Source organism: Rousettus aegyptiacus, unplaced genomic scaffold, assembly GCF_014176215.1.
Source record: "Rousettus aegyptiacus isolate mRouAeg1 unplaced genomic scaffold, mRouAeg1.p scaffold_m13_p_3, whole genome shotgun sequence".
Taxonomy (NCBI): domain Eukaryota; kingdom Metazoa; phylum Chordata; class Mammalia; order Chiroptera; family Pteropodidae; genus Rousettus; species Rousettus aegyptiacus.
Window position 1 is genome coordinate 114,658,780 of NW_023416306.1, and position 24,633 is coordinate 114,683,412.

Consider the following 24,633-nt stretch of genomic DNA (forward strand, 5'->3'; position numbering starts at 1 on the left):
GAAAGTGATCATTCTCCTGATACTATATGTGAAATAGATATGTTTAAAAATAAAGTTTCCTTCTCCACCCCCATCCCCACCCCACCCCCGCCAAAAAAAAAAATCATAGTCTGAGTCATGAATGGAAGGGCAAGGGGCCCTTCCACTCTGTTTCTTGTGGAGGTTTTGGTTGTGCAACTCTACAGCAGCCACTGCCAGTCCTTCCTGGGTCTGCCTCTAATTCCACTGAGTTTTAAGCAGGTCACTATCAGCCCAGCTCCCCTGTTGATGACGATCCCTGTTTTCCCACTGTTTGCCTTCTATGATAACGGCCTAAGGGAATGGCTCTCCAAGCGATGTCTGGGCACACTCTTTATCAGAATTTGGCAACCTATAAAAAATGCAGATTCCTGGATTGGCCCCAGACCTAATCAATCTCCAGGGATAATTCTGAGGCACAGGCGGCAACCTATTAGAACAACTGACCTTGGCTGAGAGGATGCTTCCCCAGAGGCCTGATTCCTAATTCTAAACCCATATTGTCTAGTAATGGGAATCCCTTACCTATGCTGCCCTCTCAAGTCTCATTTTGACGTATTAGCTCCTTGATCTTCGAGACACCCCAGGGCGTCACATGGTTGTACGGGGCCCCATTCCAGGAGATGGGTAAGGTGAGTTGACCAAGGGAGGCCAGGCAAACAAACAGCCAGCAAGCCAGCCCCGCCCAGACGCTGGGTGGAGCCAGAGCTGGTGTCAACGCGGCGTGGGGGCTCGGGAGGGCAGTCCAGTTCACGTTCCGTCGGGCGGAGACTGGACCCAGGACCTAGGCGGAGGTTAGTCTCGACTCCTAGTTAAAGGTAGGTTCAGGGTCCTCCCTCTGCCCCCATCCCCCAAAGCATCGCGCGTCGCGGAGCGTTGGTCAACTCTGTCTTGGGCTCGGGCTCGGGCTCGGGCTCGGGCTCGGGCTCGAGCTCGGGCTCGGGCTCAGGCTCGGGCTCGGGCGCGGCTCAGCGGGTCCTGCGTAGAGCTCGCCTGACCCCTGTCGGCTGCCTGCAGGGTCGCAGGCGCTCAGTGCCCGGTGCTCTGGCCTTTGCCCCGTGCTGTTCTGACGGCTCCCGGTCAATGAGTTCAAGATGCTCAGGGCTCAGCGACGTTTTGTTTTGCCAAATGAGGACAGTAAGGGGGCGGGCGGGAGGGGGGACAATAAAAATAGAGCCGGTTATTTTATATCTTGTATCATTTTTTTGCAAGAAAGGCCACTTTTAGCAAAAAAAGGTAGTCATGTTTTAAAAAATGTGTATGTTTTATGTTCATGGGTTTTAAAATATGATAGTTTAAAAGGCTTATTTGATAAAAGAAATCTTCCATGCCCCCCCCCCCACACAGGACAAAACCACTTTTGAATATTTAAGAGATTTCTTTTGGTAATTCACTTTGTGCTTTTCTAAGTGATATGTTTACTTATTGATTTAATCGCAGACACTCCTAAAGATAGTTCTTTAAAGTGCATACATTTGACTTTTAAGAAGCTCATTACATGCCCATATTTTCCTCACTTTCTCAGGTCAGTCCTGTTCACAGGACAGCATTTGGGAGCTCTGGGATCAGATGGTGCAGAGTCCCATCCACATCCCCAGCTGTCCCCTGCCTCTGCCCACACTTAGTGCTCTCCAGTACCCAGAGCAGGAGCCTGCCTCTCTGTGTGCTCCACCTGGTCACTTTGGCAGAGAGCTTGTTCTTAAAGCTGACCTTTCCTACACCCATCACTCACTCTCAGACAGAGCTAGCCTGTCTAAATATTTATTGGATCTACAACAACTTGACAACTTGCCTGCTCTCTTTGAATCCACACCTCTCAACCCTTCCTCTATACTGGGCCAGAGTGAACTACCAAGCTCCCCCTAAATCCTTCTGGGGCTTCTAGCACCTATAAGAGCTAAGATTTGGCAAGGCAAATAGGACTCATCTGCCCCTGCCTTTCTCTGCAGTGGCTCCTCTCCCCAACCCCACCAAGGACTTCTTTTGCAGCTGCAAATAGTCCTTACAAATGCTGTTTCTTATCCCTGTGCCCTTGTCCCAGCTGGTCCATCTATGGAGGATGTCCTTTTAGCCCTTCGTCTTACCCTTGCCTCCTCATCCCTAATGCCTCAGTTCAGGAGCTATCTCCTTCAGGAAGAGCTTCCTTCTCCACTCTTTGTTGCCACCCCAACCATCCTGAGTGGGGCCCCTTCCTGCTTCTCCTTGGGCATAAATACGTCAGTGGGCTTGACCCACTGTTGTATTTATCTCGTCTAATGTCTGTTTCCCCTACATTAGGCTAAGAACTTAAGGGCCAGGATTGTGATTTAACTGCCTCTGTATGCTCACCATGTAGCATGGTTCCTGGTGCATAATAGGTGCTTAACAAATGTTTATTGAAAGAGTAGGTGGATAGTCATGTGACACTCAGCTAACATTTTGCCTGTGCCATAGTTTTTTGTCTATGTTATCCCTTCTGAGAATATTGTCAGATCTTTGAGGTCAAAAACCATTTCTCACTTATCCGAATCCTCCCTACAGCACCCAGTGCTCACAGTAAGCACTCAATGGCTATGTTCATGCTGAATGAGTGAAACAACAGGTGGGCCAGAGCCTTGGCCTAATCCCCAGAGTTGGCAGAAACAGCAGAGCCAGCCGGCCTTTCCTGGCCCTGCTTTCCTCAGGCAAAACCTAGCGTGGCCAGGGCCCAGCTGCAGAGGTGAGGGCTCCCTCTCAGTATCTCTCTGACCCACTCAGAAACAGAAAGCAACTGTAGTGAGGGACAGTGGCCCCTCTTCTGCCAGCTGAGGACAAGAATGGGATTTGGATGGAGAAAGGGGACAGAGTTAGAGCACACGCCATCCTTTTTGTTTCTTGAATTAAATGTATGGTATATACAGAAGAGTATGTACATGCATATGTACATGCATATGAAGTGTAAAGAACAATAGTAAAACAAATTCCTATGTACCCAGCACCCAGGTCAATGAGGAGAATATTCCAAGTAGCTTAGAAGCCCCTGCTCCCCTCCCTGATGCATTTTCCCCGAAGGAACCATCACCCTGAATTTAGTGACAGTCCTCTCCCCACTTTTCTTTATGGTTTCCTACCTGTGTGTGTATCCTAAACAATTTTACTTAGATTGCCTGTTTTTAAACTTTCTACAATTGGACTCATAGTAAATATATGCTTCTGTATCTTGCTTTGTGAGCTCATCATTGTATAGTTTTTAAAGATTTGTTCATGTTAATAAGTAGAGCTGTAATTTGGACAATTTTTTTTTCTTGTACAGTATTCCATTGTGTGAAAAGACTTCAATTTACTATCCATTCTCATGTTGATGGACATTTGGGTTGTTAACAGTTTGGGATTACTCTAAAATATTCTCTATGTTTCTTCTGGTTTGTGTATGCTAGAGTTTCTTTAGGTCTATTGTCAGGAATGGAAGTTCTGTATTATAGGGTATACACCTGATCAACTTTACTAGGTTATTCCAAGCTGTTTTCCAATATTTCCTATATTTTTAGAGCAATGCCACCAGAGGTAACCCAGGGAAGAAGTGGCATGTCAGCCCCAGGGCCAACTCCATGAGCTTATTTTCAGCAAAGTCAGATGGCAAAAGGGTATGTATTACTGCTTCTCTGCTCAGGCCCATCAACCACCTAGTCAACAAACCTTTATAGACCAGCTAAGAGCCGCTCATTGGACCATGGGCTGAGAGACAGCGTTAAGTTAGACGGCCTCAGAGAGGGACAGTTATGTTCGCACTTACTCTGCCAGGTAGCCTGACACAACTTTGCCTTGGAAGATATAGGAGAGTGAGGGCTGAATGGGTAATTGGATGTTTCTTGAAAAGAGGAGCAATATTCCAAGCCTAAGATCTCTCAGCACAGGATGTATCTTCCTGCTCAGAGGAAGACAGTGGATCAGTGGAAGAAGGACAGAGGGCTGCCCTGTAGCAGCACAAGGAGGGAAGGAAGAAAGAGAAGATTGGGCTGTGCCCGAACCACAGAGTTAGACATCTTTCCATCTGAACACACCTGTTCCCTTGTGCCCATCCAGGGGCAAACACGGTGCACACACACATAGAGATACACATAGCTGCATACACCAAGAAACAGGCTTTAGACACACTGCAGGAGCACAGGCCAGGAGTGTGAGCTAGCAGCTGCCCTTGGGAGATAAGCGCAGAACAGGGGCCGCCTGCCTGACCTGCCCCAGCACATCTGCCTGGGCTTTTCAGGACAACCTGGGGGCCCCACCCCAAATGCTTCTTCTATTTATGGGAATGGGGTTTCAAAGGCTCTTAGTCTGTTCTTGAGCCCTGTCTGTCTCATGCTCCCAGTCTGGGCAGGGTTGGGGGTATGCAATAGGTCACTTTACTTGGTGAAGTAAAATTGTTTAATCAAATTTACTGTAAGCTGAATTAAAATTTAAAATAGGAAGAGGAGGACTCTTAAATGAGAAAAAGCTAAGGAGATGAAACTCTGTGTCCTTTCATTATTGGCCTGCAGCCTGCCCAGTTCTTCCTTTCTTTCCAGACGCCCTCTGTTGGCCCAGAGTGGAAGGGTGGGGTCTCCTGACCCAGAGTGGAAGGGTAGGGTTGCAAGGTTCTAATTAAGGCTGGAGGTATGTGGATTTTATATGACTGCAGTTGCCTGGGAGAGCGAGGATCTGCTCCCAGTGCTGAGACTGCTTCCAGTGGCCCAGCTGGCAACAGTTCAGGCTAAAGAATCACCAAGATATTGAGACCCAGCAAGCACCAGCCCCTCTCACTACTGCTGTCCCTGTCCCCACTTCCCTCGTGCCCCTGAGCAGACTATCCCCTTTGGTCCTGCAAGGTTGATAAGAGGGGTGAAGGGAGCAGGTTGGCCTTTGGGATCTCTGTCTTCCTGGGGTATCTCCCTCACTGGGAGGCTGCCTGACTCCTGAATGAAGGTGAAATCCTCACTGGAAAGCAAGTGGGGCCCTCTTTAGTTTTCTCCTGTGCAGGATGCCCAGACGCTTGAAACCTTGCCACTTACCACTCTTTACGCCATTCACTGACCCCTAGGGGCCAGTCAGAGAGCTTCATGATGCAGTTTCTCTGCTCCCTCCACCTCCCACTCCTTGCTCACCCACTCCTCCCAGGGGCTAGAACCTCAGGTCCTGGACTCCTGAGCCCTGGAGAGAGGCCATGGGGGTTGGGGAGAGTCCTGAAGGTGCCTCAGAGTGTGGAGCCTGTTGTCAACAGGTTAACAAGACAATCCATAAGTGAAGCTGTTAGTGCTCCCCAAGGAAGGAAGGGTCAGACAGAAACGCAGGCTTCTCAGTCTTAGCTTAGAGGCATCTCTCTCACTAATGGGTACCCTTTCCTATCTCATAGTCTGCCTTCCTAAAACTTCCACGTTTCCCTCTGCCCCCAAGTGGCCACTCCTGTGCTTCCCCACAAGGTTCTCTGATAAGACCCTTCCCTCCACCCAACTCTCCACCCCAGTCTGCCCCTCTCACCAGGAACACCTTCCCAACCCATTTCCCTGCTGCCTCTTGGAAACTTCATCTCTCTGTACCTCAGATTCTGCATGGGGTTTCCTGTGGCCCACCACCCAGTCCCCAGGCAGTGGATGGACCTGCTTGTCCACCTTCCTGCCCCCAGCCAGCACACCTCAGGCTCAGCCCATTGAATGACCCATCTCTGCATCCACCAATTCCATCTCAGAACAACTCTCACTTGCTGAGTGGCCACTACGTGCCAGAGGTGCTGGGAATTCAACGACCAGTAACAGTTATGGGGCCATAAAAACTTAAAATACTTGAGGAGATAGATGTAAAACAGATAAGTTGAGTCACTCTGGTCAAGTTTGATATTATTCATTCTTTAAGACCTAGCATGAGCACTACTCACCCAAACGTTACCTGTCTCTGGTTTGCTGCTGTATCCCCAGCATTAAGTCTGGCTTAATGAGGTGCTTGCCCAAGAAATACTTGCAAGATGAATGCCTGCCCTGGGGGGCTGCAGGAGGGGACCACCTCTCTTCCTGTCTCCTTCCACCAAGCTTATCTAAATGAAATCAGATTTAACTGAAACATCAAGGGCAAACTTGCAGGGGGGAGGAGCAGAAGTGGGCAGAGGAAATCCCAAGGCTTTTACCTTGAACTAAATTCTCCAATCTTTTTAGTAGCAACTAAAAGAGCAGAAGTCTGGAGTCACAGACTCTAACTTTTTGGAGAAGCCATCTGGACTGCCAGAGCCAGAACTGTACCTTTCATACTCCAGATTTTGAAGAGTCTGCTTTGTTGAACCCATACTGTTAGAATCCAGTCACTAAGTTTATCAAATCAGTAAATTTTACAGTAAAAATACACAAATCACAAAACCCACTCATGTTGGAGACTCAGAGGCCAAGGTAGCATTACAATTACTCCTGAAAATATGCAAACTGGGAAGAATGAGTTTAAGGGTAGCTGGCAGAGCCTGACACACAGTGTGGCTACAGAAAGTGGTTTTCCAGCACTGTGACTACGTGGCAAAGCAAACTGTAGAGTCTTGGAGGCACAGACAAAAGTTTTATTTCTCTTCCAGCCATTCATTTATTGATTCATCATTTAATAAAGTGGGCTTGGGAGGGAGGGAGGAGAAAGGGGTATAGGGATCAGGGAGCCTCTGGCTGAGGCAGCCTCAATTATCTGTTTGAGATCTAGATCTTTATCCCTACAGCCAGTAGGAGCCACAAAGGATTTAAGCAAAAGAATGATATGATGCGATCTGTTTTGGAAAGATCCCTCTGGCTGCTGCATCGGAAACTGTCTGGGGGGTGGAGAGGGGAAGATCTGTTGCTGGAGACCAGGGCTGCTGTCGCTGGGGTGGGAAGGAAGAGGTGTGAGGTAAAAATCAGTCAGGCTGTGGTGATGCATTAGACAAAACTGGGTAGGAGGTGGTGCCTTTACCCTCAAATGGAAACACTGGGAGAACACTGGTTTTGCCTATAGTTAGAAGTTGGTTGAAGTGTATCCGATGTTCCTGAAAGACCACATTGTCATTTCAGTGTCAAAACGAGTGCAGAGGGCAGGGAAAGGGTATTTTTGATGAGACTTTGCAAAAGGAATGTTCTTTTTACAAAGAAACATGGCAATACGCTTGCAACATTTTGCCCCCCCCCCCCATCTAATAGTGAGACGAATGTGGCTCACAGCAACTTCCTGTGTAAAATCCAAATGATTTGCTAACAGACGACTGGAAAACATAGGAACAAAGAATTATTTGGGGAAGCTCATTTAACAACAAGCGATGGAGGACCAATTAAAAATGACAAGGCTAGGATCTGCTACTTATTAGCTGTGGGACTCTGAGCAAGTTATCACAACTCTTTATGCTTCGGTTTCCTCATCAGTAAAGTGAGAATAATAACTACCTATTTCATAAGACTGGTTGAAGATTTTAAAAGAGTGTATAAAGAATTTAACACAGTAAGTACCTAGCTCATGGAATCTTTCCAAGAATTTTATCTATTACTATAAACTACACACCAACAGTGAGAAACAAATGAAAAAGGCAATTGCTGATTTCCCCCTCTGCTTTTCAATGATGAAGAAAAGTTGTCCATATAACTAAGCATAATTTTCACAAATCCCCTTGTTAGATTTTTAAAAATAGAATAACATTCACAAATTAGAAAATTTTGTCAGACCTGATGCCTGAGTCTTGGTTCACCTACCCAGCTATTTATTGTTTGGCCCAGTGTTGCTTGGGTTATATACTCTTTGCTGAGTCTTCAGTTTCAGAAGATCTCTTCTCTGCCGGGTGGAGTGGAAGCTTTCCAAGGTCAGAAGCAGTCTTATCTGCATCACCTTCGAGGTCCTGTTGGTGCCTGAACAGTGCTGAGTGTGAGTGGTGCTGTGGTTGGTTAGCATAGTCCAGGCTGTAGTTTGGAAACTTCTCCAGGGTGTATCTCTGCTGGGAGGGACTGGTCTTGCCTCTCATGGGTTGAGATTGACAGAAAATGGCAAAAGAGCCACAGGTGACTATCTCCCTCTGCTCTTGGTTTCAAAAGACTAGAGAGGCCAGTGGCTATGGATGGAAGCCTGTAGGAAATGGAGCCACTTTACCTTGGGAAATGCAATTAGGGATGCCACCAAAAATCTTTCCAAATGTAGAGGAAGATGGCTGGGGTCACAGAGACAGCTCTGGTATTGAGAGGGTGGAGTGGGAAAGCCATGGGAAGGGAAGCTGGCCCCTCCTCCAGACCCAGCAAAGGGAGGCATCCAGCCTGAGTAAGGCCAGAGTGGGACACACTGCAGCTGGGTGGACACACTACAGCCATGGACACCACGTGGTAGGAACTCCACCTGGGAGACAGAGGCGGCAAACAGGGGTTGTAGGACTGGATTCCAGAAACAGGGCAGACTGCAGGCATGGCTGGAAGGAAGCGTGATGGAGTAGATTCACAATTGCTAGTTTGGGGGGCATTTGCTAAGAGTCAGGCACTCTTAAGATATTGTAGAGCCAGAACTCCAACTCAGGAAGTCTGGCTACAGAGTTTGTATTCTTTAAAAACTTCATTATGTGAAATCTAGAAAGAGTAAAGGTTTTAGACCTACAGAGGGTTAGAACTCTGTTTAACCTTTATGCTAACTGCCATTTTTTAAAAAACAAAGGTCTGGAGCCACTCCAAGCCTTTGTGATCTTGAGCGGTTACTTAGATTCTCCAGGTCTCAGTTTCCTTATGTGTTTATAAATTTGAGTATAACATTTAGCTAAAACGGTCGTTGAGGATTTAATAAAGAAACGTGTTTGAGTGTGTGCCCATGCATTCTGTAAGACCCCTGGCTTTGGAAAACACTGCTCATTCCAGATCTGGGTGTCCTCATCATCCCAGGACTCTGGGAGGGGTCCTCTTTAACATATTCTCGTTTTATATCTGAGTAGACAAGTGTCCTGAAAGCAGTGACTCCAAGGAAGCTAAAGTACCAAGCGACCCACATCCAGATCACAGGCATTTCATGCTTCTTGTAACAGTCCTCCCTTCACTATTAAATTATTCAGTTGTTATTTACCAATCATTTACTATTCAGTTAATCCGATATGATTAGGCACCTGCTATTTCCATGTTCTCAAGAGTAGTCACCTAGAGGTGCCCGCAGACACTGGACCATGTTTTATTTTCCATCTCATCTCCAGCTTGGGTCCATGGATCTTGGAGAGTTCTGAGTAAACATCTGCACTCAGAGCAATAATAAAGGCATTATTAGAGATGTGCTGTGAGAATATAACAAGGCTCTCCAAAGTAGTTCCAACGGAGGCGGACAATCCAAAGGTCTGGACCATGACATGCATCCTTGTCTCTGTGGCCACAATACAAGGATCACAAACTTGAAAACCTTCAGAGGTCAGGCCGTTCTCATAAATTCCCAAAGAGGGCAAGTGAGACCATGACAAACTAGAGCATGCCTTCCCCATAAAGATGGCATTTGTTTCTTGGCACTAACCTGTTGTTACAAGTGGAAACGTGGGCCAAAGGTAGCCAGATCTTCTGATTTTTCAAGAGAAACCGGAAATTTGGATTTTTATTTTAAACCTTCAAAAATTTCATCATTGGCTCCTAATTTCAATCTTTTTTGAAAGCCCTGTGAGAAAGGAATTTATCAAAAACAATACTTATGTGCCTGCCGAATTCTGCTCAGAGGTTATTTGAGACCCCTGAATGGATCTCTGCAAGGGGAGAGGTAAAGGACTGTGTGTCCTGGGGCCAGGGTCTGAAGAACCTAGAATGCTGTCCTTCCTTGGGTATAGGGATATGCCAGACACACAGGAAGCTGAAGCCATAGTCCTGCCTTCCAGGGATCTGTAGTGTCATTGGAGAGACCCAGGCAAAGCAGATGGTCAGAAAGGCATAGCAGGAGACAGTGTGGAGCCCCTATGAATTCAGGGCATCAGGGAGCAAGGTGGACCTCACTTTGGGATACCTTTCTAAGAAGTCAGGCTTGAGACTCTGAGCATGAGGATTCCAGAGGTAGAGTCCAGGGAGCTACAGGAACAAAAATGAACAGGCATGACCTAAGCTAGGGACCCCAAAGAAAAACCATAAAGAGTTTGCTTCCAGATGTTGGAAAAGGCTTGCTGGAAAGGGCAGGGCTATACAGTATGAGGCTTTACTAACACTCCCACACCTTGTCCTGCTCGATCGTGGTCATGGTCAGAATGGGCAGGCAAGTAAGGCAAAGCTCTCCAGGCTTGTAGAAGGCAGTGCTGTGGGTTGGGGCCAGGGGGTACATCCATGACCTGAGAGTCAGGCAGACTGGCATATACCTCACCTATGTAACTTGGGACAGGAATAAACTGCTCTAAGCTTCAGTTTCCTAATCTGTGAAATGGTGACAGCGATCCTGTCTACCTCCTGGGATTGGGGTGAGGACAGAACCGGCTTCCAGAGCATGCTGTCTGATGAGCCAGCCCCAGAACCCCAATGAGAGACATTGTCGGTGTCTCTATATGGTTTTTATCAGCAATGTCTGATAATTCTAGTCCCAAATGGGGTGGGAAAGAGCACCTGGAAGGCGAAGCTGGTCCCCACGTTTGCCATCTTTATCATAGCATTGATTATGGGAGGGCAGGACTACCTAGAGGGGTGAAGGAGAACATGGATGCAGTGAGTGCGCCCCACTCCTTCCCTGGGGAGGGAGAAGGTAGCGCCCCTGCTTGGCAGTGGGAGCAACCCTGAGGGATGACTCTTCCTCAGGGATGGACCCTTTCTGCCCAATCCCACCTGGGAGGAGGGCAGAGACCCAGGATTAAATTTCCCTCAGGGAAGCCAGCACTGGATGGAAAGTGAAGTGCAGCATCCCCCCAGCATGAGCCACACCAACCTGCTCCCCAAACTGCCTCCCCAGATCTCTGTCAGACACCATCTGACCAGGACCTTACTTCCCTTAAAATCCTCCAGTGGCCCCTAATGCCTTTAGGATGAAGATCCTCCGCAGGACTTAGAAAAACTGGGTGGTCCCAGCCACCTCTCCACCCTTACTTACCCCTTGCTTCATCCCCTATTTCACAGCTCTGCACCTTTGCTAAAGCCGGTATCACTGCCTAGGATGTCCTCAACTTTCCCTTCTATCAATGTCAGGTCTACGTGAAGAATGCCTGCTCCTTCATAAAGACTGCTCGCCGCTTAGCCCCTTCTCAACGTCCTTGCACCTCACTCCAGCCCCACACCAGGGGCAGACCTTGGCATTCTTCCTTTTGCTTTCTCAGCAGCCATTACATGTTCTGTCGCAAAGTTACGTTTATCAAGCTGTTTTCTGTCTACTTGTCCCTCTGCCCCCAGCACATCCCAGCTCCCAACTGAAAGCTTCTTGAAAGCAGAAAAAGTCTTGTTCCTCGTGGTAACCCAAGGGCTAGCGCTTTCGCAGGGGGCATTCTAGCCACTCCACAAGGGACGGACAGCAGGCGGGGGCACCGGTGAGTGGGCAGCTGGTCGGAAGAACTAAAGCTGCGGATGGGACTGCTTTTTTAGAACCTGCGGGGTGAGGGTGGGGTGAGGTTAGCACTTCAGCCTCTGCGGTAGGCTCCCTGCGAACCCAGCCCACCCGCCCCACTTCCCGCTCCCGGAGTCCATGCCCACCGGGCCAGGTGATCTCGAACCTTCTCCCTCTCACACCCCAACAACAAACAACCCTCGCTCTCCCTCCGGAGAAAGGAGGTGGAGCCTGACCTCAGCCGGAGGCTGTAGCAGCTGCCGGAGGGAGGTGGGGGAGGGCTCGGAGCTCCAGTCCTTGGGGGAGCCTCTCCTCCAGGGAGTGGCAGGGGTGGGAGCCTTGGCGAGTTTCCAAGCGCCCGGGAAACCCTCCCTTGGCAGATTCGACCCTCCCTTGGCAGATTCGACCCTCCTTGGGCGAAGGGAGGAGGGGCAGGAGGGGTGGCTTCAGTGAGCGTCTGCTTCCGACTCTGTCCCTCTCTCGGTCTGAAGTGCCCTCGGACCCCCACCCCCACCCCATTCACACCCGCCCTTCCTCGAACCTTGCAGCCCCCCAAGGGCAGTGAGAGACTAGAAGCTGAGTAAGCCGGAGGGAGAGAATGAAACTCTGAGGGGCTCCTGCGAGCCGAGGTGTGCCCATCCCCCACTTCCCGGGCTGGGGTTGGGGGGGAGGGCAAAGCGGGGATGAGATGGACCCCAGGGACATGCCACCTAGCGCAGGAAACAGCCTGAAATGGTTTGAGTAGTGTGTAGTTGTTGGGGCTTTGATGGAGGCAACTTGGATAAGGGTCAGAGAGGATACCCCAAGGGGAAGGCCGGGGTCCTAAAATGGGTAAGAGGGAGGAGTTGGGAGAGAGGAAAGGAGAGTGTAGAAACAGCTTTTTTCTGGGGAGCGGCAACTTGCAAAGACTTCCCTTGGCCAGCAATCTGGAGGCTAGCACTGGACAGATGGGGATTTTGGACACAGTGCCATGGATATGTGTTCCCCAAAGTCTGAATGCAGGTAACCGCCCCACCTCCTTGTTCTTAGGAAGATACGGGGCCCACACAGAGCCGGCTGATCTCCCCCAACCCCACCCCGGGCTGTGGCAGTGGCTGCCATGAGAGAAAGAAGAGATCTTGTTCTTTGCTGGGTATTCCAATTCAGAGTCCCAGGAGAGCATTTCTGCCTCCCCCATCCCTAGAGAAGGGGCCCCAGCAGGTAAAGACCAAGCAGACATCTACACTTGCATTTGCCTGGGGGCAAATAATTTCTGGAGATCCCTTTAAGGAGGGGGTTCTGATCCCTTTAAGAAGGAGTGGGTCAGATAAAAGGACTATAAAAGTCCAGCTTTCATTATTTCCCACACCCCCGGGGGCTTCCTATGATGGGGGAGGGGGCAACTGCTGCAGCCGCATTTAATTGGTGCCCTGGTGTACCTTCCGGAGCTCCCGTTTGTCCAATGGGGCTTAAAGGCCAGGTGGCTAAGTACGCGTTCTTGGGACCTAAGAGTTCAGGCACTTTTAGGGGGCAGGGGAGCAGCTGCCCCACACCCTAGAAAGATGGGACCAGGGTATGGAATGTAGGAAGGGGAAAGTGGTTACTGCCACCACTACAAGGACTGAGTTGCCGGCTGGGGTGCCCTGCCTGGTGCCAGGTGGTTGGAACCCACAGCAGGCGATCTGCAGGGACTGCGGAGGGCAGTGGGGGAGGTGCCTGATGACTGGACTGGAGATGACTGAGCAGCCAGTCTGTCCCTGCTGTCAGTCTGGTCGTAGGTAGTGGGGGGAGGGGTGTGCGCGGGTTTTCTCAAAGCCTTGGATGTTTTCCTCTCTGTATCTCCCTCTTTCTGCTGCTCTCCTGCTCTGCGGCAGTTAACCCTTCCTAATGGGTCTAGAGGCTCCTGAGAGAGCCCCACTGCCTAGAGGAAGGGAGGGGAAACTTGATGGATCCGTTTTTCTCTCCAGACCCAGCCACAAACCCTTTTCAGTGGGGGACCTCCCAGCTGCTGGGTGTGCCAGGGTGAAGAAAAGTGATGGGCCCCAGGTATTGGCACAGCTGCCTTGGTGGAGTCAGTGAGGGGAGCACTTACTCAGGAAAGATTAGAGTTGCTGAAGGAAGAAGGAAGAGGTGGAGCCCTTTTTAGATGTGGAAGGGCTTTGGACTGGGAAGGAATGAGGCCCAGTTGCAGAGGTCTCTGGAAGCAGAGGAGAGGAGAGGCTGAGAGGTCTCTTAGGGGATGGGCAGGGTGTACGGCCCACAACCTCTTTTAAGTTGGCTTGTTGACCAGCTATAACAAAGAGGAGTGGGGAACAGGAGTAGGTCTGTGGACTGGTACAGGAGGAAAACCAAGTGCCTTTAGCCAGTCTGTTTCCTAGAACCTGGCTCACTCAGTCTGAGCCTCCTGGAGCAAAGGAGACAGCCACCCACATGGGGGAGGCTCTGAAGATAGAATTTATTCAACTGCTAGGCAGAGCAGGCGCTGGGAATGGGCTCTCAAGACCACTCTGCCTTTTCTCCAATCAGTGTTCCCTTGTTTCCCCTCCCACCAGGGCCCCATATAAAGACAACTCTCTCCCCACTAAACCCCCAATTTAGGGATACTGGATCTTTACTCCTGAATGCTGGAGGAAAGTCCAGTCTTCTAAACTCACCCTATGACCACTTCCTAGGCTGAGCATGGGCTTCCTGCCACTTAGGTCCTTCCCCATTACTAGGTACATTTCTCTTCTTCCTTTTGGCCTCAATCCCTGCATGAAGCCAAGGTCAGTGCAGGCTGATCTGCTGACAGGATCCCTGTCCCCTCAACTGTCTTGGCTCCATTCTGCCTGTGGCCACTGCTGCTGTGACTTTCTACCACCCGTCTCTGATGAGAGGTGGGGGACATCAACCCATAGGACAGACTGTTACAGGGTTACATTTTGTGAGGTAGGGGTAGGGCTGGTCTGGTGATGGTGGGGGGACTATTAGGAATCTTTGTCCTGGGATGCTCAGGGAGGAGAGAAATCTTCGGTTTCCTACTTTTATAGATTTTGCTTTTCCAAAGAGTGGGAGGTGAGAGAAATAGAGGCAGCTGTCCTAGGAGAACCTGACTCTTCTGAGTTTCCCTGCCAGTCTTAGCTTTTAGCTTCCATTCACACACTTCCCCTGCTGGGTGGCCCTCTCCTTTAAATAGGTTCCCCAGTACACCTAAACCTGCCTGGACCCCACTGACAGCTCTAGAAGTAGATGGGGAACCATCTTTCAGGGGTTTATTTCCCAGCTATAGGGGCTAGAAGTCTTGATTGTCTTAAAGGTTACCTATACTTAAGTGCTTGAGTCTCAAGGTTTAGGAATGGCTAGATAGCATGTGAGGTGCAGGAAGAGCCCCTTAGCCATACTCCCAAGGCTGGGTTTCTCCTCCAGACTAGGCAGCCCCAGCAGTTGAGGTGCTTCTATCTGTTGGAGGCCATCCTTGACCCAGCCCCTCCCTGGGCTGCTCCCAGGGCTCTGATGACTTGACACTACCCTTCTTGCTCCTGCTGCTGCTTTTACCTTCCAAACCTCTTTCCCCTGCCTGAATAGAGACCGAGGCTTTGTTCTGGGGTGGACTCAGCATTTCTCAAGAACCTACTACGTGCACATCCAGTGCTGGTTGAAGTGAATCTTTATGTCCTTCTGTCGCCTCTGGCGTTACAAGGTGCCCGAAACAGCCCCTTCCTCACTTCGCAGGGACCTCCTACACCTCCGTGTGACCTCAGCCTGCCGTGCCCACCCACCCTGCTGACCCCGTGAGCATGCTCAGGCTTGGAAAGGCACGTCTGTGGGTGTGAGACGGAGCCACAGCATTCAGTGACTAGCGGGAAGCCAGGTAAGTGTCCCATCCTGGCTTGGGGACGCGAGGGAGGAAGTCCAGCTTGGGCTGTCAGGCTGTCCCCCACCCCCCACCACGGCGCTCCCCCGGAGAGCTCCGATGTTCTCCCCGGTGGTGGAAGAGGATCTGTGGGTGTCAAAGACTCAGACCAGGCTCTACTGTCAGATGGAAATGGATGAGGGATCCACACTCTGCTTCTTAAATTAGGAGCTAGAGTGTGGGGGGCGGTAGGTGAAGGGGGAAAAAGATGCGGGTGAGGGGTTACCGAGCCAGGACCGACCTTGCTTGAAAGGAAAGGAGACGTGGCAGGCCGGGAAGTCGGAAAGATGAGGCAAGGGCGGGAGGGGCTTTTCAGCAGTCGGGGCCCTTTTGCTGGAGTCTGGGGCCCTTTCTGCAGGAAAGGGGGGTTGTTCTCGCTTGATTTTCGTCTGGTCTTCTCGAAGCTTTGCCTTGGGGGCAGCAGCCGCTGGCGAGGGTGGGGGTGTTCCTTAGCCCGCAGTTTTCTCCAGTGGGTGCTAGGGGAGAGAAGGGGGAAGAGGGATATAGAGGGGTGATGATCAGGGCGGGGGCGAGATAAGGTTTCTCGGGTGGGGGGCTAGCAGCTGGGGGACTGGGGCTCCAGGGTCGGGTCACCATGGGATACGGGCTCAGGCTCTGCAGACGAAGAGAAAAGCCAAGAAGCCGGCAAAGAAAACCACCACCCGCCACCACCCTTGGCACCGTACCCCTCCCCCCAGGCCCCACCACTCCCCGCACCGCCTCCCCCAGCCGCCTCGTGCTGCCCCCTGCGTTGGGACGACCGACCCACGATTCTGATTGGTCGGAGGCTGGGAGGGGGAGCCGAGGGCCGGATTGGCTGGCGGAGCCAGCGCAGGGCGGGGCGGCTGATTGGCGGAGCTGCCCGAGGGGCGCTCCGCTGATTGGCTGGGGACGAGGAAGCAGGAAGGAGGGCGGCGGAGGCTCCGCTCTCGGGGAGTTTGTGGGGGAACCGCGAGCGGCGTAGCGGATCCCGGAGCCCGGCCCCCGCCGCCCGCCCGTCCGGCTGTCTGCCCCGCCCGTCCGGCCCCCGCCGTCCTCCCGCCCCGGCCAGGCGCGCCCGCCCCCCCGACGGCCCCGCCCGGCTGCGGCCCCCGCTCCGCCCGCCCGGCCCCGGCCCCCAGGAGGAGGCGCTGACGCAGCAGCGTGGAGCCCGGGAATTGAGCGCCCCTGGGGGGTTCCAGCCGCCGGATTCCAGCCCGGCCGGGGCCTGCGGGCGCCCAGAGCCGCGCCGTCCGCGCCGCCGTCCCGGTGAGCCAAAGGCCGGGGTCGAAGAGGGGAAAAGGAGCGAGCGGGCGGGAGGGAGCGAGCGAGGAAAACGGACGAGTGAAGGGGAAAGGACCGGCCGCCCGTCAGCGCGCCCCACCGAGCGCGCCGCGCCGCCGCCCCCGCCAGCTCGGGAAGGGACGGACGGACGGACGACGCGAAGCAGGTGCGGCCGCCCGCTCGCTCGCGCCGCGTCCCTTCCCCGGGTTCGGCGACACGGTCCCGCCATCGGGGAGCGCGGCACGCCTCGAGGTGACAGCCCCCCGGGACTGCCCTCTTCGCTGGCCGGGGGCGGGGTGGGTGGCGGCCTCAGGGTGGCAGCTCGGCCGGGCGGCGGCGGCGCGGGCGTCCCGGGCCGCGGAGGGCGGGAGGACGCCGGTTGTTTCCTCGCAGCGGCGTAGCCGGCTCACCTCCGAATGCGCGGGCGGTGAGGCCCTGGCCCCCCCTGCCGCGCCCCCTCCCTCTCACTCCGCGCCCCCTCCCCCATCGCGGTCCCCGAGGCAAGGGGCCGAGGCTGGGGGCGGCGCCGCGGGATCGTCCGCTCAGGGTGGGGGGCGCCCTCCCGCGCTAGGAGCTGACCGGTTATTGCTGGATGGGGGGCAGGGATGGGGGCCGCGCTGGGGCGGGGGATAGTGTAGACGATCGGATCGGGTGAGAGGAAGGGAGGCGCCGAAGACGGAAGGGAACCGGTTCGAGAAGCGAGTGTGGGCCGCGGGAGGCCCGGCAGGGACCGTGCGGAGTGGCGGCCGAGTCCGAGGTGGGGCGGGGGGATCGAAGTTGTCAGACCGCCTCCAAGTGACAGCAGGACCCCGTGCTCGCTGCCTGGCCTGGTCTTGCCCGGCCCGTCCCGCCGCCGCTCCTCTGGGGCCGGGGGCCGGGTCAGGTCGGGCCCGAGGGGCCCGCTCGGCGGTGAAGAGCCGGACAAAGGCGGCGCCGGAGCGGGCGCAGGTGGTGGCGTCGGGGAGGGGAGCGGGTCCGAGCCACCCACCCCGAGGGGCGGGCGACAGTGCCGGACTCTGCCCCGGGGATTGCGGGGGCCGAGGCGCCCGCCGGGAGGAGCTGCGGCACTGGTTCATCTCTCCAGCCGCGGATAGCTTCGCGGCTCTGGGAAGAGTGGGGTCGACCCAGCCAGGTTGTAGGGGCACAGGGGCAGAGGTGGGAGTGCATATCTTGGGCCTGGCCGGTGGATGACCAGGTTGCTGGACTTATGGAGGTGACAGTCCGGGGAGCTGTTCTAGAGGCTACTAGGAATAAGGGGTTTCAGCAAGCAGTCTGCCCATGGCAGAGGTTTAATTCCACTGGGGACATCTCCCAATCGCCCATTGTAGACAATGTTAACAGGGCAGAGACCAATTGAATTGGGGATTAGGAGACACCCCTTAATGTGGGCCAGCAATCCATCCACAACTGCCTTTAGCACTTTTATTCAACCCGAGAAGGTATTCACATAGGGAAATAGAAAGCTTAGTTTATAAATCCAGGTAGAAATTTAATGATTAAATAAAAAAGGTTTTCAGTCTTTTTACTTTGTGCCACCTGAGAAACTTTCCTTTCTACCTTCTCCACCCCCATGTCTTCCCGGGGAAAAAAGAGAAAAGGGCCCCAGAAGGACCACATGTTCTAGAGGGACACCACTGTCCTTGGCCAGCTGGAGGACACGTGGGAACCAGTGGTTCAAGCCGAGACTGCCTCTAAACCCATTAGTGATCAACTCTAAACTAGAACACTATTTTCCCATCTTTAAAAACCCATTCAGAGCTCTTGTGCCCCTTTATATGACACCGTAATGGAAGAGTTGGGAGCACAAAGACAGAGAGACTCAGACTGTTTAGAATGGGGACTTTTGCTGAGAATCTGGGTTCAAGTCACACCTCAGGTAGATGCTGGTTAAGAGCTGCTCCCAGGTGTGGTTGGCTGTAATCTCACCTGGGCAAGCTGATGTCAACCTTGCTTAGTATAGGCATTAAGTTAATTCGTGGTCATCCTCTGTCCCCTTCCACAGGAGGGTCTAAACCCCCCAGCTGGGTGGAGTTGAAGCTTGTGGGAAAGAGGTATTACCTCATTCAGGAGACTAAAGTTTGTTCTTAGAGAACAAACTTTAAATTGTCTAAGATTCCGAGAACGATGAAGAATTCAAAGGTCCTCATCTCTTTTCTGGGGCTACACAGTACGTGATATCTTTTGGTGGCAGTAAGAAGGGGTGACCTGGTCTGGCCACTAGAATACAAAGGGGAATTACCAAAACAATGGTTTCCCTCTTTGACAGGCTCTTACCTGGCAGGAGTCTCATGTCAGTCAGATCAAGTGTTATAAGACGGTTTGCTCTGGAGAGTTTAGCCAGTGAAGAGGTTCGTTATCGTTCTCTCTCTTTCTTTTTTTTTGTCTCTCTTTTCCTTTTTGTTGCCTTGCTGTCCCCATGTCAGGCCTGCACTGTTGTCATGGCCCCTCTTCCCCTCCGGCTTCCTCTGGTTCTGATCCAGTCTGTACACAGCTGCTAGATCATTTTTCCTAAAGTACTTCTCCCCCCATGTCACTCCTCTATTCACAAACTTGCAGCGGCTTTCTTTTTTCTCACTGACCAGAGACAGTTCCTCTTGGACTCTCCCCTATCCATACAATGCACATTCATGTCCCTGCATCTTTGCTTTTGCTGCTTTCCCCAGTTGTCTCCAATTGAGGCATCTTTTGCCTTCCTCTTCTCCTGCCCAAAGCCTACACATCTTTCTTCTTGGGCCACTCCAGGCCAACATTGCTTGCCTCTGTGATTGTGACCCTGAATTTTACAACATGGTGTCATCTTGAGAGGTTTTATGGGTTGAAAGTTTTTAAAAGACAGGGACAGTACAAGTGTTAAACCTCTGTGTGTGTGTGTGTGTGTGTGTGTGTGTGTGTGTGTGAGAGAGAGAGAGAGAGAGAGAGAGAGAGAGATAGGGCGAGGGGAGAGAATATTCTAGGATTTTTGGTAGAGTGCTGTATACATTGTTTAATTGAATGAATAAATACAGTTGGCTGCCTAGTTGGGTGGGAACAGAGGGGGAAGCCTTCCCTTCTGCTTCCCCAGAAATGCTCAGTATGGAGTCCTTGGTGGTTTCCAACCTTTTCTGTCAAAGTCATATAGATAAGGCATGTTTGGGGTGCTTTAGCATGGGAAACAGATGAAATTTAGCTGCTGTTTCTGATATTCTGGCTGGTGAGGTCTGTTTTGTGAATTGCTCACATGACACCATATAGACATGAATTGGAAAAGGGCTGTAATCCTGTTTTCCTCCTACCCCACCAGGCCACTCTCCACCCGGCTTTGCTGCTCTTATGCAATTTTCCTTGTTGTCCATGCTAAATGAATCCATATGTTTTATCTCTTTTTAATCCCGGGTGTAAATGAGGGAGAAAACATGGTTCTGAGAAGAGAAAAGGAAAAGATTGCTGGGACTTTGGGGACTTGTGTTGGAAGAGGTGTTTATAGGGGCATCGCTGATGATCACCCCCACACTGGACCCATCAGAAAGGAAAGCTGGGATCCCAGCTCTCTTGGAACTTCCGTTTTGTTTTTTGTTTTTTGGTTTTTTTTCACCATTAACCCTGGACCATGAGGGAAATGGGAAAGAGGACTGGTAACTGGTTTGAGTCTAGACAGTGAAAAAATAAATTCTGCATCCATCCCATTTCCCCCAAACCTCCCTTTTGTGCCCCAGTTTGATGATTAATGGACCAGCATTTCCCTTCCAAGCGGGAAGGCCACCCCTCACAGTTGCCATGGCAATGTGGACCGCTCCCCGTCAATTAAAAAAATCCCTATTACTTCTCTCCTTGCTTCTACTGTAGCAGTAGACAAGCTACCTCAGAATGTGGCTCCTGGGCTCCCCTCATCTGCTCAGGCTGGTGCGCTAGAACATAGTCCTTCCTCTCTTCCTGTGGTTTGCCTGAGTTTCTTCACCCTCAGCAAGTAGTGTTCCTCTTGGATCCAGCAGTCCCCTGGAACAGTTCTATGAAGAAGCAGAGAAAATTACTCTTTTTTAATTCATCTGTCATCCAATTTAAAAGCCAGAAAGAGCCCTCTTCTATCTTTTACTTTCGGGTTTAAAAAAAATTTCCCTCCATGCCATCTCTGCTATGTAAAGGTATAAGTTGGGGAGCATTTTGACAGCCATAAAAGAAGTTTTAGTAAAAAGGGAAGGAATTCAACCTCCTCACATACTTAGTTCACATTGGAGTTCTATGGGGATTTTCAGTTTATTTTCATTCCTCCCCACCTCTCTGTCCCAGCATTCAGGAGGACTTGTGTGTTTTCATTTTATCTGTTCTTATTCCTCTTGGCCTTGCTTCGGCAACATCTGGCCTCAGCACCCTGTCGCAAGGTGAGTCATTAAAGAGAAAAAATCTTTAGGGAAAAAAAAAGTCTCTGGAATTGAGAAGTAGCCTGTGTTGAACTAAGACTGCCAGCTGAAGCTGCCAGGTTTATGGAGCATTATACAAACGGCCCCAACATTAAAGGGCCTCCTTTTTATGAATGGGTTGTGAAGAATGTAAATAAAGCAGCATCTCTCAATGGGGAAGCATTTTACATTAGCAGTACTACCCCAGTCCAAGGATTTATGGGAATTTGCTAGCACAGTCTGGCAAGACTGACTTCCTTTGTGAACTTGCCATTGTGCTGGGGACTTTGGGGGGATAAGGAGAGTGTACTTCATATTTAGGGCAGACTGAGCATTCGTGCTCTGCAAGTCTCTGGCCTTGACTTGATGGGCCAGCTCATGGTGAGGAGTGCCTGTTAATCTTGAAAAGACGAGAAATACACAATGTAGTCAAGAGCTGATGATTAGAAGTACACACTCCTGACACCTGGGGTTCTGAGATTCTGCAGCTCCTCACCCTTCAGGCTGCATCAGGTTCTCCAGGACAGGGTACAGGGAGGACCTGGATGATGAAATCTGGCCTGGTTTTATGAGAGGCACCTAACTGGAGTAAAATGGACTGGTTTGAATTTCAGCTCCTTTATGTTTCCCTTGCCCACCTCCTGGTATGGTCACTAATGAGCAGTAAACCGGCTAACAGGAGGAGGAGGAAGAGCACTGGTGATAGGGAGGCTGCAGATGGCTGTTCTTGGCCAGAGAAAGCTGCTGAGCACCAGCAGGGCCCTGAAGTTTCACTGTGGGGATTGGTGCCCTACCCTAGGCAACTTGGTCTAGAAGCTGGGGACCAGAGGACTGGGTTTGGTGAGCAGGCCTCAGAGCAAAGTCACGTCGAGGACTTCGTGTTGTGTCTTGGGAAAGATTTTCATATATCACAGTAGGAAACACCTGCAAGGATGGTTGGTTTTCACCTGATTCAATGTCCCCTCCCTGCCCTGCCCCCACACAAAAGAAAAACAACATTGTCCTTGAGGTCCTCTTCAGGTAGAGTCCATCAGGAATAAAAGAATGAGTTTATCTCTCCACCTTTCTGAGATCTGAAATGGGAACTTTTTGCTGAGGTACCGGAATGAAAAAATGACAGGTGATTCTTCTTAGTTAACAGTGTGGATGTCGGCAGGAACTTGGGGTCTGTATCTTTTTTCTCAAATCAGTTTCTTTCCTAACGGGTTGCAGGGGCAGGGTGCAAGGTGCTTTGACCACCCTGTCCTCTTTTCAGGATATGAGATCTGTTGTGTTTCTGCTTTTCCTGACCTCGAGATCTCACCTGGAGTGGTGCTCACTGCTCCTACTTCTTGTCCATCTCTAATCCTGTTTGGGCCCCCCACCCTCCCAAGATGCAGCTCTTTTAGCTTCCTGCCTGCAGAGGAAGGGGAGGTTGCCCTCTCTTAGGCTCTTCTTCAACTGCAGCTACCTGCCTCAGATGGGGAAAATTCAGTTTGTTAATCACATTTTTATCTGGCCAAGTGGTTTAGAGGTGAATTATCAGTTTTTAGAGGAAGTTTATAAAAATGATAAGATATCAGGGTACTGCTTGATGTCAGGATATCCTGATGAATATGCCAGAAGGGGAAGATTCACATTTTCACTGTAGCCCCTCCTCAGAAGTATGGGTCTGTCCCCTGCTGTGTGCCTAGAGGGATTCACACAATTTGGACATAATGTAGAAAAGAATTATAAAATTGATGAAATGACTATAAGAGTTGATTTTCAGAGAAAATTGAAAGGACTTAGATTTATTTGGCCCAAAGAGAGGTAGCCAAGGGGCAGTTATGCTCTGTCTTTGAACATTAATGTGGTTGTTTGGAGTGTGACCAAATTTCAATCCTCATTTTAGTTCAGGTTAGAAGAAAGATATTTTACCTGCTTCAAGAGATGTGGTTAGATGCGTGGGGGTAGTCTAGACTTTTCTGGATTTACTGTAAAATCATGACAAATCTTTGAAATTCTTAACCATTTTCTAGGACATGAAATGGGTTTGTTTCAAAAGTGCTTGTTAAGAGTTTATTGGGAACTTTGAGCAGGCTTTTCTGTAGAAACAATTTGTAAAATAATATTTAAGTTCCCTGGCCACCCTACTGATGTCATTCAGTTAGAGTACATTTTCAGTTCCTTTGTGGTGAAAAATCAGGAAAAACTAATAATGTATTAATGCCAATAATTAAAACAACATAGAAAAAAATATGCAAGTTGTCGGTCTGACCCAGCAACTGTCCTGTGTTGCAGTGGGCATGTGGGCTTTGGGACTGACCACAGACACCCCACCCCGCCTCTACTCTCATTGACACAAGAGCATGGTCAAGTTCCTTTACCTACCTCTCTTGTACCTCTTTTTTCTCCTTTTTTGGATAACTACCCCATGAGGTGGTTGTAAGAATAAATGAGAGTGAATCTAGTGTGCTTAGGGTGGCACTGGGCACATAGCAAGTTCTTGACAAACATTAGCCATCCTGTTAGAGTAGAAACTTCCGTGGTAGATCAAGAATTCTCTACCCAGGACCCTTATAGGATTTGAGAACTAATAATGCTCACTCTGGTTCTTTGCTGCTGAGTTTACCTAACTGAATATCTATGACGTTTTGTGTTGATATAAGTGTGCCTCTAGTAACCACCTTGCTTGCTCAATGGTTTGAGGTAAGTAGAATGAGAAGAATATTTTCCTGAGATATCTGGGTAAGTCGAGAGAGAGAAGAAAGAGGATGATAGTTAAAGGGGGTTGTGCTGTGTAAATACGAGATTTCTTAAATTAGCCCTATTGAACTGTTTTACATTGAAGAGGGCATGGTCAACTTCCGGGGATAGGGGAGAGTTTGGGGGTCAGAGTTCTTTGTCCTAGGCTCCAAGTGGTGCTATCAATCTAGGGTAGAAAGGGTATATGGGGTGGGGCAGGTGGGCAGATCTTTATTCATTCAGTAACCTCTTATTAAGCCCTGTGGATGGGATTTAGTGGTAAGGAAGGCAGAGCTTGCCTGTCTCAATAGAGCTTGCATCCTAATGAGAATGGCACTAATCAATTAGTTAGGTATGAGATAATCGGGTTTGGTACTTAGAATTCTGGTAGGGTCTGCCTTGTGGTTCTGCTTGTGCTGGCGGAACATTGGAAAAGCCTGGTCTTGGGTCTTGTTCCTCCTGAATGGCTAGGTGATTCAGGAAGTTAGCACTCTGCTGGGGAGGCTGAGGGCAGAGTTCCCATCCAGCCTGGTCGGCCAGTTTCTTCTGTTCAGGACAAGAGATAGCACCTCCAGTCTTGGCTAGCCATCTTAGATAGCTCAGTTGCTGGTTCCTGGAGTTTCCTGGTGGTTGAATCAACACATATCCTTTGCCACTCCTGGGCAGGTACTGGGAGCAGGCTGATGAGCTATTGTCGTGTTTTTGAGGAATAGTACATCAATGACATGAGGTTTCCACCTGATTCTGCTAAGGACCTGTTGCTGAGCTTTGGGGAGCCCAGCCCAATTCCTGTGTTATTTCTTCCAAACTGTTAACTGCCCAGAACAAATAGGTCCTGCTCCAGGAAATTTGTTTCTGGCTCAGTCTGGGCACTATGGAGTCTGGGTGGTAGGATCTGAGGGAGCCCTAGCCTAGAGCTCCTTTGTCCTTAGCCTGGAGTTATCCTACATGGAAGCAGTAGGGTTGAGTCTG

General features: G+C 50.7%; 1 protein-coding gene across 4 annotated transcripts in view; it reads left to right on the top strand.

Moving 5' to 3' along the window:
* Positions 1–3,541: 3,541 nt before the first annotated feature.
* The window catches only part of BAHD1 (bromo adjacent homology domain containing 1), a 36,326-nt gene continuing 15,234 nt past the window's right edge, over positions 3,542–24,633 (top strand). The window contains exons 1-2 of one of the 4 annotated variants that reach the window (XM_016152217.2): positions 3,542–3,620; positions 15,139–15,277. The gene's annotated coding sequence lies outside the window, so the exon portion shown is untranslated. Of the gene's footprint in view, positions 3,621–15,138; positions 15,278–16,258; positions 16,568–16,727; positions 16,749–24,633 lie in introns of those variants that run through there. The other 3 variants (XM_016152215.2, XM_036238966.1, XM_016152218.2) reach the window with 3 other exon arrangements.